The sequence below is a fragment of the Malania oleifera genome, chromosome 7 (assembly GCF_029873635.1).
Source record: "Malania oleifera isolate guangnan ecotype guangnan chromosome 7, ASM2987363v1, whole genome shotgun sequence".
NCBI lineage: Eukaryota > Viridiplantae > Streptophyta > Magnoliopsida > Santalales > Ximeniaceae > Malania > Malania oleifera.
In genome coordinates this window covers 87,037,723-87,053,253 of record NC_080423.1, presented here as the reverse complement: position 1 = coordinate 87,053,253, position 15,531 = coordinate 87,037,723, and positions in this window count along the sequence as shown.

Genomic DNA, 15,531 nt, shown 5'->3' with positions numbered 1-15,531 from the left:
TATTTAATATGTTTCAAGTAAAAGTGTTCAGGAAAATAACAGAGCTCAAGTGTATAAGAAAGTTCATGGATTACAAAAAACATGAAGAAATGAAGTCATATTGTGAAAAGCTCAAAGGAAAGAATGTAACTACAAAGATGGTGGAAGAACAAGTTTTGAAGACTAGATTATACTTCTGAGGATATTCTCAAATGTAAGTACTTTAAAGTAAATCTTAAGTATAAAGAAATTTGAAGCTCATAAAAATTCAAAAATATATTTTTATATATATACTCTAAAGAATATTTCTTAAATCCATAAAAAGAAAGGGTTTAAGAAAAGAAAATTTTTTTGAAATAATGAAGTTTTTAAACATATTTATTTCAAAATATTTGGAAAATCAAAAATATTTTTTTTAAGAAATATTTTTTTTAATAAATAAAAAGGGCTTAAAAAGAGAAGATTTTTTGAACCATGTTTTTAAACATATTTATTTCAAAATATTTGGAAATGAATTTTAGGAATCTTTTGGAGTAATGGATGATTTCAAAAAAACTCTATAAATAGTTCTAATCTCAAACATTTTAAATTAGAGAAAAGAAAGTACAAAGAAAGAGAGAAAGAACTTTGATGAAATATTCAAAAGAATTTTGAAATTGAGAAATCCTCTAAAGTTTCCAGATCAAGTGTTTTTCAACAACTTTTCTGATCCAGAGATATTCAAAGGCTTTTAGATCAAAGTAAATTTTTTTTTAAGGTTTTAGATCAACTAATCTTCAAGTATTCAAAATTTTGTTTTCAAAGGATCTGAAATTCTTTTAAGATAAACTCTTTGATCTGAAATCGATTTACATTCTAAAATTAAGTTTTCCAACGATCAAAATTTTTATCTTCTTTGGAAAATTATTTGATAATCCATACCAAGTAATTGAGCTTGAAATTTCTTATATTTAAATTACTTTGAGGTATAAAGTGAGCTGATTGGTGTATTAATTCACTCTGCTGTGAGAGTTCTCTTTTATACACATATTCCTTCATTATCTTTCTTAAACGATTCTGAGTTGTTGAATCGTTGAACCAAATAAGGGGTTGTTATTTGTAGAGGCGGGCTCTAGCCTAATTGAAGGAGTGCATTGTAAATTGGTATTGTTCCACTAGGTAAAGGAACTGAGATAGTGAAATCCTTTGGTGTTTTTGCCAAAGGCGAGGACGTAGGCTGTGTTGAAGCTGAACCTCGTAAAAACTCTTGTCTCCTTCTCTCTACTTTAATTTACATACTTTATTCGCTTTTGTTATAAAATTTATGAGTGCAGGTTGCAGGATTTAAATTAAGTTCTTGATCAATAGAAAGTATGTTTTGATTAATCTTTTGCGGAAACCCAAAAGGGGAGTACGTTGATTAATTTGCGGAAATCTTAATCAAGTAAAGTGAATAATAAAAGGTTACAGGGAAAGCAACGGAAGCCTAAATGTTATTGATTGATTAATTACATTGATTGAATTATTATTTTAAATTCCAGTTTTCTTAAGTGTTGTTATATATTGTATTTTGCTGGGTTATTAAAATTAGAAAACTTAAAAATCAAATAAAATTAAAAGATTTCCAATTCACCCCCCCCCCCTCTTGGGAAGCTATTCTTCATTTCACCTGCTCTTTCTGTTCTATAATCTAAACTGACATTTCTTCATATGACAAGGTGTCTCCAAGTTTTAGCGACTAATAACTTATCACATGCGACGGATCTGGGACATACTTTTTCAGCATGGACACATAAAACACGTCATGGATTCTAGACAATGTCGGGGGTAACACTATCCTATAGGCAACTAGACCAACCCTCTCCAATATCTCCAATGGCCTGATATACCTAGGGTTTAGCTTACCCTTCTTCCCAAATCTCATTACTCCCTTCATTGGTGCAATTCTCAAAAATACATTATCCCCTACACCAAACTCTAGCTCTCGTTGGCGAGTATCAGTATAACTCTATTATTGACTCTGAGCTGTTTTAATTCTATCTTGGATGAGTCTGATTTTCTCAGAAGTCTACTATATAATCTCTAGCCCCAAAATTTTCCTTTCACCAACTTCGTCCCAATACATTGAAAGTCAATATATACACCATCCCAAATACAAATACCAGAGTTCAATACATCCACACATCCACGAATACATATACATCCACAAAATACTCTGGGGATCATATGAAACACATGCCTAGCTCAAAACACTTACCCTGATTACTAGGGAACTATGGTCCCCTCTCCCTCAGAACTCTCTCTGCTTGTCTATCTTGGTTTCCTAAAATGTTTAAATTTTGGGTGAGACACCTCTCAGTAAGATGGAATAAATTATTGACAGTGTGTGGGACATGAGTTTTAATATATCATCACATTTATTTAAATAATTATAACAATTGAGAAAATATACCGATATGTACTCATAATTATAAATATAAAACATAGTGTCACAAACTTTCATAACATTTTCATAATCATATATATAAGCTTTCATATCTCATATCATATACATACTCATTCATTTCTTATATCATATACGTACTCTTTCAATTCTCATATTCATAATCACATTCTAGTCCATAGGTATCCACCAGCATATAGCACAATGCGTCTATAACCCATGGTTGTTCATTTCTTATATCATATCTCATTTTCATAGTGTGATGCTCCGACCCACCACGTGGGCCTGGAGTGCTAGAAAACATAACATAAAGTAAAATACTCCCTGATACCATTTAAAAGAGGGTTCGACCCCGAAGAGTTCACGATTGCCCTATCCATAACCAACATACAATAAAGCAGCGGAAAAGTTTCAATCTCTAAAATACCATACCAGAGTCCTAAGTCATTACTATTACATAAATACTTCCAATGTTTCTATTACAATCCCAAAAAGATAACCAGACTATAGTCCAGTACTTACACGAGTACTTACAAAAAGGACTCCCAAAACACTATTCTCCAGAACTCACTAGAACGCTAGGTCCGATTTCTTGGAAGACCTGAAACAAGATTTGTATATTGGGGTGAGACACTTCTCAGTAAGGTGCATTAGATTACATTAGTGAGTGACTACATGAGTTTATCCCAACAGAAAAACAATAGTAAGTTTAATTGAAATGAATTACGCAGTTAAAACATTCTCAACCCTGTAATATAGGAGATATATATATAATTCCTGCAAAAGATAGTGTGGCTCACTACAAGCGAGAGTTCCCAAGGTTGGGGTAGGATACAGGCCCATACACTATAAAATCCCTCTACTCGGTACATAAAGTTTTAACTCCGCCCATTTTATTTTTAAATCATGTATATACATATCGAACTCATCCCTGCCTAGGAACACCACATAAACACCATTTACTTCCCCCATGGTACGGGATGTGTGGTCCGTAGACCCAATATAGATCTAGCGGCCCACCGGTCTAATCACTTTAATGTTACAAGTCCGCCTTAGTCAAACCCACCCCAGATCAAACACTAGAGCTAGTGACCAATCGACTTTTTAGATACCCACCCTTACTAGTAAGGCGTGGTTGCACTGTATCACCCACTAGCAACGATACCATGCTCTCATAGTAACTAGTTCCTCAGGTGGTTCATATATCATATATACAATTTATAACACAAGCACAGTAACCTGTTTTCATTCTATAAAGCATTTAAGCAATTCCAGTATTTTTCACAAACTCGTTCATTCATCGGCATTACCAGGCATTCATAGCCCTCGGTCTTAAACCAGCATCTCATTTTCCATATCCCCTGAAAACAATTTGGAACTCTAGTTCCCATACTCCACATAGATTTTTCACCAGTTCAACTTATTCACATTTACCTTCTCATATCACACTCATTTGATTAAATATGCTATAACATAATAAATGGTTTGTAAAACTACAATTTAAATAAAACAAGGTTTCAAGCATCTCCAACTTTTAATATATTAAGAATATATAAGTTTAAATAAAAATGGAGACCACACCCCAAAACCCTAATTTTCCCGAAACCATAAAATACAGTTTAACCAGTTTAGATTTTAAAAGTAACTTATGTAAGACAAATCCTCTTACCTAGCTTACAAGAAAGCCCCCTGTGTTGATTAAGGTGTAATCCCAAGAGGGGGGGTTAATTGGAAATTAAAAAATAATTCACTTAATTTTCTTTTACACACTTCTTATAAGTTTACCAACAACTTCTAGTTGCTCAATTATGTGTGAGTGTGGCAATCCTATCTATGCATGCAATATACTCAATTTAAATATAACGCGAAAAATAAAGAGTAAAAGGAAAAGAGAAGACAAACGCGATTTTACGAGGTTCAGCCGACTTGGCCTACGTCCTCGCCTTGAGCAACCACTCAAGGATTCACTAAAAACCCTACTCCTTAAAGTGGGACGGAGCTTCCCTTACAAACTGCTGCTTACAAGAGGTACAGCTCCCTCCTTATCCGTTGCTCACAAGAGGTATAGCTTCCTCCTCACACCCGATTCACAACCCGAACCGTGTTTACTATGAAATCTGAAAATAACACTCAAAACAATGCTTCTAACAAAAGCTTGTGAGTACAATTCAATTTCTTAATACATTAACATATGATATAACTTGAAGCTCAAGAATGTATGAAAAACGATACAATCGTTTGATGTATGATATGTGTCAACACATAAATTCGTATTTAATCAAAACTCCCAAGTGAAAAATATATTTAGAATGCTTTGGAGTCCACTAGGATTCTTGATTCACTTTGTAAAGATGCTCAAGTATATTTGAAGTGAGCTATTTAACAAAAATTTGACTTGAATACAACTCAATCAAAATCACAAAGTTTTCCTTCAAGTTCCAATATTTTAATTAAAGTAGGTTTTTTTTTAAGAAGCCCAATGAACAATATATATGGATATGTGTTTATGTACTTCTTGAATTTCAAATCAATCAACCAAGCTAACAAGTTTTTTCTCAAAAAATGATCTTCCCGAAGATCAATTTTTATATGTGAATACACACTCAAGATCAAACCTCTTCTAATGATAAACACGTAAAGAGATTAGAGGTTCTTGAAAAGTAATAACTTGACAGATCAAACCTTAATACTGGATCAAAGTTTAGTTGGATGAATGAATGCCCTTTTGATTTCAGTAGAGATTTTCCCAAACGAAGATGGAAAAAGATTGAAGTGCAGAAAACCGGCTCTAGGGTTCAAATCTTGCAATGAGATGTATGTCTTTCTTGTTGTGTCCCTTAGCTTATGTTCTAGGGTTTAGATATTCATAATATATATTATATTATCCTTAGAATTAATCTCAGCCGTTGGATCAATAAGATACTTCGCTTGTCTTTTTAATAAAGAGCTTATTTTTAGGCTTTCCCGCGAGTTCAGGCAATCGAACTCGACTTCAGGCTTCTAAAGTATCAACTTTAGGTGCCTGAGGTTCCAAGGTCAGGCGACTGAAGAGCCTCGGCTAGGTTCTGTCTTCTTCATTTAATTTTTCAGGCGACTAAACTTAATCTTCAGGCAACCGAAGAAATTCTTCAGGCTATTGCGGTTTGAGTTCAGGCAACCGAACTCCCCATTCTCTCAAATTTTCATTTCTAACTAAAAAAATCTGCTTGGCTTCTTTTCTTAGGTCTTTCATAAAATATATTTCATGATTTTGAAAACATTTCAAGGTCCATGAGAGTTTCCTAATGATGTACATGAAATACATGAATCCTAAAATCATTCTAAGTTATAGTGAGCCTTAAATTAAATCATATGAAAATGTTAATACATGTGTTCTAAATACCATTTCCCAAGATATTCTTGAACTTTGCCGCTTGCATCTTAATTCCCGTACTCTTTGAGTTCCATGGATCTTACCAAGATTTGTTAACTTTCCATGCATGCTTAGTGTAAGTCCTGTTCACAAACTTAATGAACAGATCAAATATCAAGTGATTTGTCATTATCAAAATAAGATTGGACTCGTAGAGTCAACACCCTGAAAATCCCAAACTCCACGCCCTACAACATTTGCAATTCAAAATCCTGAAACCATATTTTCCCTAAATAAATCAAGACAAACTCCAGATCAACAACCATTAATCCTTTCCTAAGCCTTGATATAGCTCACAAAAACTATAAAGCCTTAAAAACCTACTTACCTTGATTTTGGAGTAACGCTCGAAAAGCTTAAATCAAATATCTATTCCGCTAAAGTTGTAGAGAATCTCCCCTAGATCCTCGTAGTAACTTTCGTTTGTCGAATCTGTCAACAAACGGCAAGAAATAGTAGACAGAGAGAAAGAAAGAGAGAGAGAGAGAGAGAGAGAGAGAGAGAGAGAGAGAGAGAGAGAGAGAAATTATGTTTCTTAATGAAGAAGCAAACAAAATTTATATTTATAGACCCCTTGACCCCGTCAAATTTGTCGACGAATGGCACCTTCGTCGATGAGCCACACAAGGACGTTCGTCGACGAACCTCAAGCCTAATATTTTTTGGACATTCTGGATTTCTTCGTCGACTAAGCTCTGAATTTCGACAACAAATCTCAGAAATGCCTTCGTCGACGAGAACATGGAGTTTGTCAACGAAGCCTATTGAAAATCCCATTTTTCCTTTCTTATTTAATTTCTTATTTTCCTTGTTCGGGTCTCTACAATTTCCTCTTCTTATAAAATTTCGTCCTTGAAATTTGTTAACTACTTTCTATTACATCATCTAATCATCACTACACTGACTCTAGGAAGAGCCGGTGGCAACCCGCATCGCAGCCCCATCCCAAGTTTATTACCTACCCTCACTTATGGTAAAGGAATACCATGGTTAAATACACCATCTCAAGAGATTACAATATCCATACAAAACTCTCCCAAAGACCAAAAATACACCAAGCTATAAACAAATCTACTATAAACACTATACATACAAACTAACACTTACTTACTGCTCTACCCACCTACCTAGCTTTGAGCATCTCTGAATAACTATGGGTACTTCTGACGCAACTCTGACTCTAATTCCCATGAAGCTTCCTCCACTGCATGATTATGCCGTAGTACCTTCACTAACAGAATCTTCTTCATACATAACTCTCGCTCTCTATGATCTAGGATCTGAACTGGTATTTTCTCATATGCTAACGTGTCCCTGAGCTCCAAAGACTCGTAACTGATCACATGCAAAGGATTCGGAACATACCTCCTAAGCATGGATACATTGAACACGTCGTGAATCCTAGACAATGCAGGAGGTAATGCTATCCTATACGCCACTGAACCAACTCTCTCTAGAATCTCGAACAGTTCGACGTACCTAGGGCTCAACTTGCCCTTTTTCTTGAATTTCATTACCCCTTTCATCGGAGTAATCCTAAAAAATACGGCATCACCTATGTCGAACTCCAGCTCCTGTCGGTGAGTATCCGCATAACTCTTCTGCTGACTCTGAGCCGCTTTTATTCTCTCCTTGATAACTTGGACCTTCTCAGCGACTTACTAGACAAACTCCGACCCTAAAATCTGCCACTTACCGACCTCGTCCCAATACAACGGAGATCGGCATCTCTGAACATACAGTGCTTCATACAGTGCTATCCTGATGCTGGCCTGATAACTGTTGTTGTAGGCGAACTCAACTAATGGCAGATATCTGATCCAACTACCACCAAAATCTAGTACACACGCCCGTGCATATCCTCTAAAATTTGGATGATCCTGTAACGCCCTGAACCCTTAAACTCGGGTCCGATGCGTTATACCTGATCATATCCTCATAAATCATATTCCATAACATACGCAGCGGAAAACATGATCATAACTTCCATATAACATAATACCAAAGTTTACTAATTCTAACTATAATTTATAATAAATCATCCAACACCTGCATTTCCATAATTACATATATTTCCAAAACATTTCAGTATGTTCACAACTTTCTTTTCTCCACAGACTTAAAATATAAGGACGTAAAATATAAATATTTGCATCCCATAATTAACATAGAAATATACCATTTTCTTTTACTATTTCCCAATAATGTTATAGAACCTCGAGCTCTCTAAGCTCGATCTCGATGAAATCCTAAAAAAAAAAAAAAAATTTCATATTCGGGTAAGACACATCTCAGTAAGGGAAGAAACCATATATTAAAGCAATATGTGGCCAACATGAGTTTATACATAACATAATATTTAACATTTGAAAATCCTTAACATAATTTTCGAAATCATTCCCTGATCCTAATCAAACACATGCAAATGTTTAACCCACGATATTTTCAGAGGATAGGGGTGATTACCCGCCTATACAAGTAGCACCCCTCTGCTCTGATACTTAGGCAACCCAAAGGTCGCAGTTAAAGCATACCAGGGCACTCACCTTACTCAGTAAGCCCTCAAGTGATAAATTAATTTCGTACTCACACCGTTCAACAATAGCTTACCGGAAAAGGCCCTAAGGATAGGAAAATCTACCCACCCATACAAGTAGGTTCCCTCTGCCCTAATACGTTATGCAGCTACTGCCACATCTGTAGCTACTAGTGCACTCGCCTTACTCAGCAAACCCTCAGGTGAAGAGTGTGTCCTGCCCAAACGTAACATGTTCTACATATATAAATATTTCTAATATCATAATACACCATTCTTTCTGTCAATATACATTCATACACATTCGTTCATGTTCATAACTTAACTTTGCATTTTGTTTCACTTTAAGTGGCTCTTTTCCATTTACATCATTTACCTTTGTCATTTCATTTCATTGCCTTTTCATCATAATTTCATTGCATAACATTTCATTTCATTATTTCGTACTACAGCTGGTTTTTAGCCATCATCAGTTAGTCTACGTAGAAACGTGCTAGATCTACTAACACAGCTCCTTTTAGCTGTCATCAATTAGTTTACAACGAAGTGTACTAGATCTGCTAACATGACTGTCTTTCAGCTGTCTTACATTTACATGGTTGCATTTAACATATACAAACATCATTGTCTTCACATTTTATTCATAAACTTTACTTACTTCACCTGCATCTCGTATTTAGACCACTAGAAAGATTCCCGCAAATCCATGTACATCTTCGTACTTCCTGGATGTATTGTAAAGACCCGAAAAATTAAAATGATTAAAATAATTTTTTTTAAAAAATAATAAATGAACAGATAAAATGAATAGTATGGAAAAAAAAATAAAAATAAAAATAAAAATATATATGAAATAAAATGAAATTAGACTAATTATTAATTAGTTAATTAATCGAATATTATTTGATTGAATTAATAAATTAATTAAACGTTATTTAAATAAATTAATTAAGTAATTTATATGGTGAGTATATATATATATATATATATAAAATATAAAATAATATAAAGATAGAATTAAGTGAATTAGATTTCAATTTGAAATCCAATTCAATGTCAGATTCATCCCCCCCTCTCTGCAATTGCTCCAGTTGCTTCTGCTTCCTGCGTGCAGCCCGCTCACCTCCGTCTCCGTCTCTCTCATTCTCTCAATTACTCGGCGAGTTTGCGACGGATCAGGAAACGAAAGGTGCCGTTGGAATCCTGGTTCCGCTGCCGACATTTCTACTAGAGCATATTTTTCATGGGAACGGCTTAGGCACTGCTCATGGGGAAAGGTAATTTTTTCCCATTTTCTCAATTTCACCGTTAATATGTGGTTAAATCGATGAACGGACACCCCCACGGAGTCCTAGTCATCGTCGTTGTCATTTTGGCATAGATAATTTTCCAATTGGGATTTTCTAGGCCCTACTCCAAAGTGAGAGTGAGATTTGGGAATTTGGCTAAATTTAAGGGTATTATTATTTATTTATGAATTATGGTCCTAGGAAGTATTAAATTAATATTTTATTTAGGAATAATTTATTGGGACTAGGAATTTAATTATAGGGTCCGGGTGAGCGCCGCAGGTATTTTTTGGAGTCACTGTTGGCGTAGTTCAAGAAACCAAGTAAGGAGGAAATTTATATATTAAATCAGGTTTTTCATGAATTAAAAATGAATATGTGTTATTTATGTATTTATGTTTGTTATGTGGGTTGAAAATGCCAACCATAAAATTTATGTTTTCTGGGTCTGGGATTGTCGATATAGTTATGTATGTGTGAAAGTGAACGAATGAAAGTGAAATGAATTTTTCGATGAATTAAATAAGAAATGAAATGAATTTTGAGCATATAAATGTTAAATGTTGGTTGGCTTATTTTACAGGCAGTGTATGAATTTTATTGTTAAATTGTGTGGCTAGAGATTCTGTGCAAATATATGTTAAATGTATGAGATGCAGGCTAAGTAAGTAAAGCAATGAAAATAAAATATGATATGGACAATGTTGCCTGTGTATGTTAAATGCAATCATGTAAACGTAAGACAGCTGAAAGACAGTCATGTTAGCAGATCTAGCACACTTCTGTGTAGACTAACTGATGATAGCTAAAAGGAGCTGTGTTAGCAGATCTAGCACGTTTCTACGTAAACTAACTGATGATGGCTAAAGACCAGTTGTAGTACGAAATAATGAAATGAAATGTTATGCAATGAAATGATGATGAAAAGGCAATGAAATGAAATGACAAAGGTAAATGATGTAAATGGAAAAGAGTCACTTAAAGTGAAACACAAGGAAATGTTAAGTTATGAATAGGAATGAATGTGCATGAATGTATAATGACAGAAAAGAATGATGTATTATGATATTAGAAGTATGTATGTACAAAGAACATGTTACGATTGGGCGAGGCGTACCTTTCACCTGAGGGCTTGCTGAGTAAGGCGAGTGCACTAGTAGCTATAGATGTGGCAGTAGCCGCATAACGTATTAGGGCAGAGGGAACCTACTTGTATGGGCGGGTAGGTTTCCCTATCCTTAAGGCCTTTGCCGATAAGCTATTGTTGAACAGTGTGAGTACGAGATTAATTTATCACTTGAGGGCTTACTGAGTAAGGTGAGTGCCCTGGTATGCTTTAACTGCGACCTTTGGGTTGTCAAAAATATCATAGTAGAGGGGTGCTACTTGTATAGGCGGGTAATCACCCCTATCTTCGGGTAATCTCGTGGGTTAAACATTTGCATGTGTGTGATTAGGTTCAGGGAATGATTTCAGAAATTATATTAATGATTTTCAAATGTTAAATAATATGCCATATATAAACTCATGTTGGTCACACACTGTTTTAGTATTTGGTTTCTTCCCTTACTGAGATGTGTCTCACCCGAATATGAATGTATCTTCTTTTTTTTTCAAGATTTCCTCGAGATCGAGCTTTGAGAGCTCGAAGTTTTTATAACATTATTGGGGAATAAAAAAAGAAAATGGTATATTTCTATGTTAATTTTGGAGAATTTAAATATTATGTTTTATGCCTGTTTTAAGGCTATTGAGTAAGGAATGATTGTGAAAATACTGATTTGTTTTGGGAGTTATGTAAATTTATGGAAATGCAGGTGTTGGATGATTTATTATGGAATATAATTAGAATTAGTAAACTCTGGTATATTGTTATATGGAGATTATGATTATGTTTTCTGCTGCGTATGTTATAGATCATGATTTATTAGGGATATGATCAGGTTTAACACATCGAACCCGAGTTTAAGGGTTCGGGGCGTTACATGTATTGTGTAAAGCGAACGAAATGCCTCCTCTAGAAAAACCCGTTTGATCTCGACGTCATTCGGTACACAAATTCTGGTGTGGAATCTCAACATTCCATCATTAGAGATGTTAAAATCTGGTTTCAACCCATTCCATACTCCCTCAATAACCTCTACCAGCTCTGAATCTTTCGTCTGAGCTGTTCTAATACTTTCCTGAAAGATCGGCTGCACCACCAAGCTAGCAATGAAATTCTGATGATTTCTTTCCTATAATTCCACGCCTAACTTTTCCAGGTCCATACCAATCTAATGTTGAACCCCCACTACTGAAACTGACGCACCCACTGACTTCCGACTCAGAGCATCAGCTACCACATTAGCTTTTCCTGGGTGATAACTAATGGTACAATCGTAGTCCTTTATCAGCTCCAACCATCTCCTCTATCTCATGTTCAACTCCTTCTGAGTGAAAAAGTACTTAAGACTTTTATGATTGATAAAAATCTCGCACCTTTCACCGTATAGGTAGTGCCTCCATATCTTCAATGCATACACTATCGCTGCTAATTTCATATCGTGTGTCGGGTAGTTCTTCTCGTACTCCTTGAGTTGGCGAGAAGCATAAGCATTTACCTTTTCCTATTGCATTAGAACACACCGAGACCCTTCTTAGATGCATCACTGAAGATTACAAATCCACCATCCCCTAATGGAATGGTCAGAACTGGTGCAGTAACCAACCACTACTTCAGTTCCTGGAAACTTAGCTCACACTCATCAGTCCATTCAAACTTTACGTTCTTCCTCGTGAGTCATGTTAAGGGACTTGATAGTTGGGAAAACCGTGCGATGAATCATCGGTAGTATCCTACAAAACCTAGAAAACTCCTGACCTCTTGAACATTCTTCGGTCTCATCTAGTCCACTACTGCTTCTATTTTACTCGAGTCCACTGATACCCTTCCTTGGACACTACATGCCCCAGAAATGGCACTTGCTCTTACCAAAACTCGCATTTCTTAAATTTCGCAAACAACTTCTTCTCCCTGAGCACCCAAAGTACCAACCTTAGATGAACTGCATGCTCCTCAAGACTCCTCGAATAAACCAAGATATCATCAATAAAAATGACCATGAATTGGTCCAAATACTCATGGAACACCCTGTTCATCAAGTCCATAAATGCTACAGGAGCATTAGTCAATCCAAAAGACATAACTAGAAATTCATAGTGGTCATTCCTAGTTCGGAATGCAGTCTTCAGAACGTCTTCTGATTTCACCTTTAGCTGATGATACCCGGATCGCAAATCGATCTTAGAGAAGACCTGTGTGCCCTGTAGTTGGTCAAACAGATCTAGCACTAAGCCCCATGGACCCAAGAAAATATGGGTACTAAAATTAGTCAATTGAATGTATATTGCAGGTGTGCTTGAGATCATCCTCTTCAAACGATAGATGGTATATGGATAGTGGATTTTCTCGACATATGACTAGAGATAAATCCAAGTTTGCGTCCATCACACCTAAGGATGAAGGATTCGTCACCTTCGGTGACAATGTAAAAGGTAGAATTATTGGAGTTGGTAAGCTTAGTAAGGAACCTTCCGTTGTTATTGATAATGTGTTATTAGTAGATGGTCTAAAACATAACCTATTAAGTATAAGTCAATTATGTGACAAAGGTTATAGAATTTCTTTTGAACATGACAAATGCACTGTAGAGGATAAATCTGAAAATAAAATATTGTTTACCTGTTGATCATCGTGAAAATGTCTACACCACTAGCTTTGATAATTTTGCTTCTCAACATGTAACTTACTTTTCTGCTATAATGAAGCTAGTTAACTATAGCATAGGAGATTAGGACATGCAAACATGGACTTATTATCCAAACTAGTTAAAGGAGAATTAGTTAAGGGATTACCTAAGACAAAATTTGCTAAAGATAAAATATGTGATGCATGTCAACTAGGAAAGCAAATAAAATCTAACTTTAAGAAGAAGAAAACTACCTCCACTACTAGACCACTTCAAATGTTACACCTAGATCTATTTGGTTTTAATCCAACTCAAAGTCTAGGTGGTAAATTATATACTTTTGTCATTGTCGACGATTATTCTAGGTTCACATGGGTACTATTTCTTACACATAAAGATGAAACTTGTGAAAAATTTACTAGACTTTGCAGAAAAATCCAAAATGAAAAGGGATACAAAATAACGCACATTAGAAGTGATAGGGGAACAGAATTTAAAAATGACGGTATAGAGAACTATTGTCACATGGAGAGTGTATCTCATAACTTTTCAGCACCTAGGACTCCACAACAAAATAGGGTAGTTGAGGGAAAGAATAGAACTTTACAGGAAATGGCTAGAACTATACTTAACGAACGTAAGTTACCTAAGTATTTCTGGGCTGAGGCAGTGAGCACCGCTTGCTATGTATCGAATAGAGTTTTGATTAGACCCACTTTGAATAAAGCTCTATATGAATTATGGAAGGACCATAGACCAAATATTTCATATTTCCATGCATTTGGTTGCAAATGTTTTATTCTTAGAGATAATGAACACCTAGGAAAATTTGACACCAAATCAGATGAGGGTATTTTTCTAGGCTATGCCTTAGATAGTAAAGCCTACAGGGTGTAACAAAAAAACGTTGATTGTTATTGAATCCATCCATGTAGTGTTTGATGAGTCCAATCCCTTTTCAAAAAAGACTGATGAGGATGAGATTGAGATAAGTAAGGGATTAGAAAAGCTATCTTTCGAAAATAATTCAAATAAGAACTTTGAAGTTAACAAAACATCAGCTAAAGATAATCAAGTAGAAAAGGAGGTTAATGAGCTACGTAGGGAATGGAAATAGGTAAGGAATCACCCCATTGATCAAATCATAGGTGAACCATTATGTAGAGTAACTACACGATCGTCACTTAGAAATATGATTAGTCACTTCGCATTCTTATCACAAGAAGAACCTAAGAACGTGAATGAGGAAATTGAGGATGAATCATGGGTGATATCTATGCAAAAAGAATTAAATCAATTTGAGAGAAATAAAGTCTGGACATTAGTTCCTAGACCTGATGATCATACAGTTATTGGAACAAAATGGATATATAACAAGAAAGATGAAAATGGAGTAGTAATTAGAAACAAATCTAGACTAGTAGCTTAAGGATACAACTAGGAGGAAGGCATAGATTTTGAGGAAACATTTGCTCCTATAACTAGAATGGAAGCCATTCGAATGTTATTAGCATATGCTGCTTTTAAGGATTTTAAATTATATCAAATGGATGTGAAAAGCACATTTTTAAATGGCTATATTAATGAGGAAGTCTATGTTAAACAACCCCCAAGGTTTGAAAACCACAAATTTCCAAATCATGTCTATAAATTGACTAAATCCTTATATGGATTGAAGCAAGTTCCTAGAGTCTAGTATGAAAGGTTTAGTGGTTTTATTCTAGATAATGGGTTTACTAGAGGGAGATACAACACTTTTCATAAAGGCTAAAAATGAAAATTTGCTCCTAGTACAAATATACGCAGATGATATCATTTTTGAAGCAACCAATGAAGAGTTGTGTAATGAAGTAAATTTGAAATGAGCATGATGGGTGAACTCAACTTCTTTCTAGGACTCCAGATCAAACAAGCAAAACATGGAATTTTCATAAACCAATCAAAATACATTAAAGACCTGCTCAAAAAGTTTAACATGGAAGATGGTAAAATTTTAGGAACACCTGTGAGTTCTTCCATAAAATTAGATAAGGATGAGCAAGGTATATCAGTGGATATTAAACTCTACCGTGGAATGATAGGTAGCCTCTTATACTTGACTGCTAGCAGGTATGATATTATGTTTAGCGTATGCTTGTGTGCAAGATTTCATGCTGCACCTA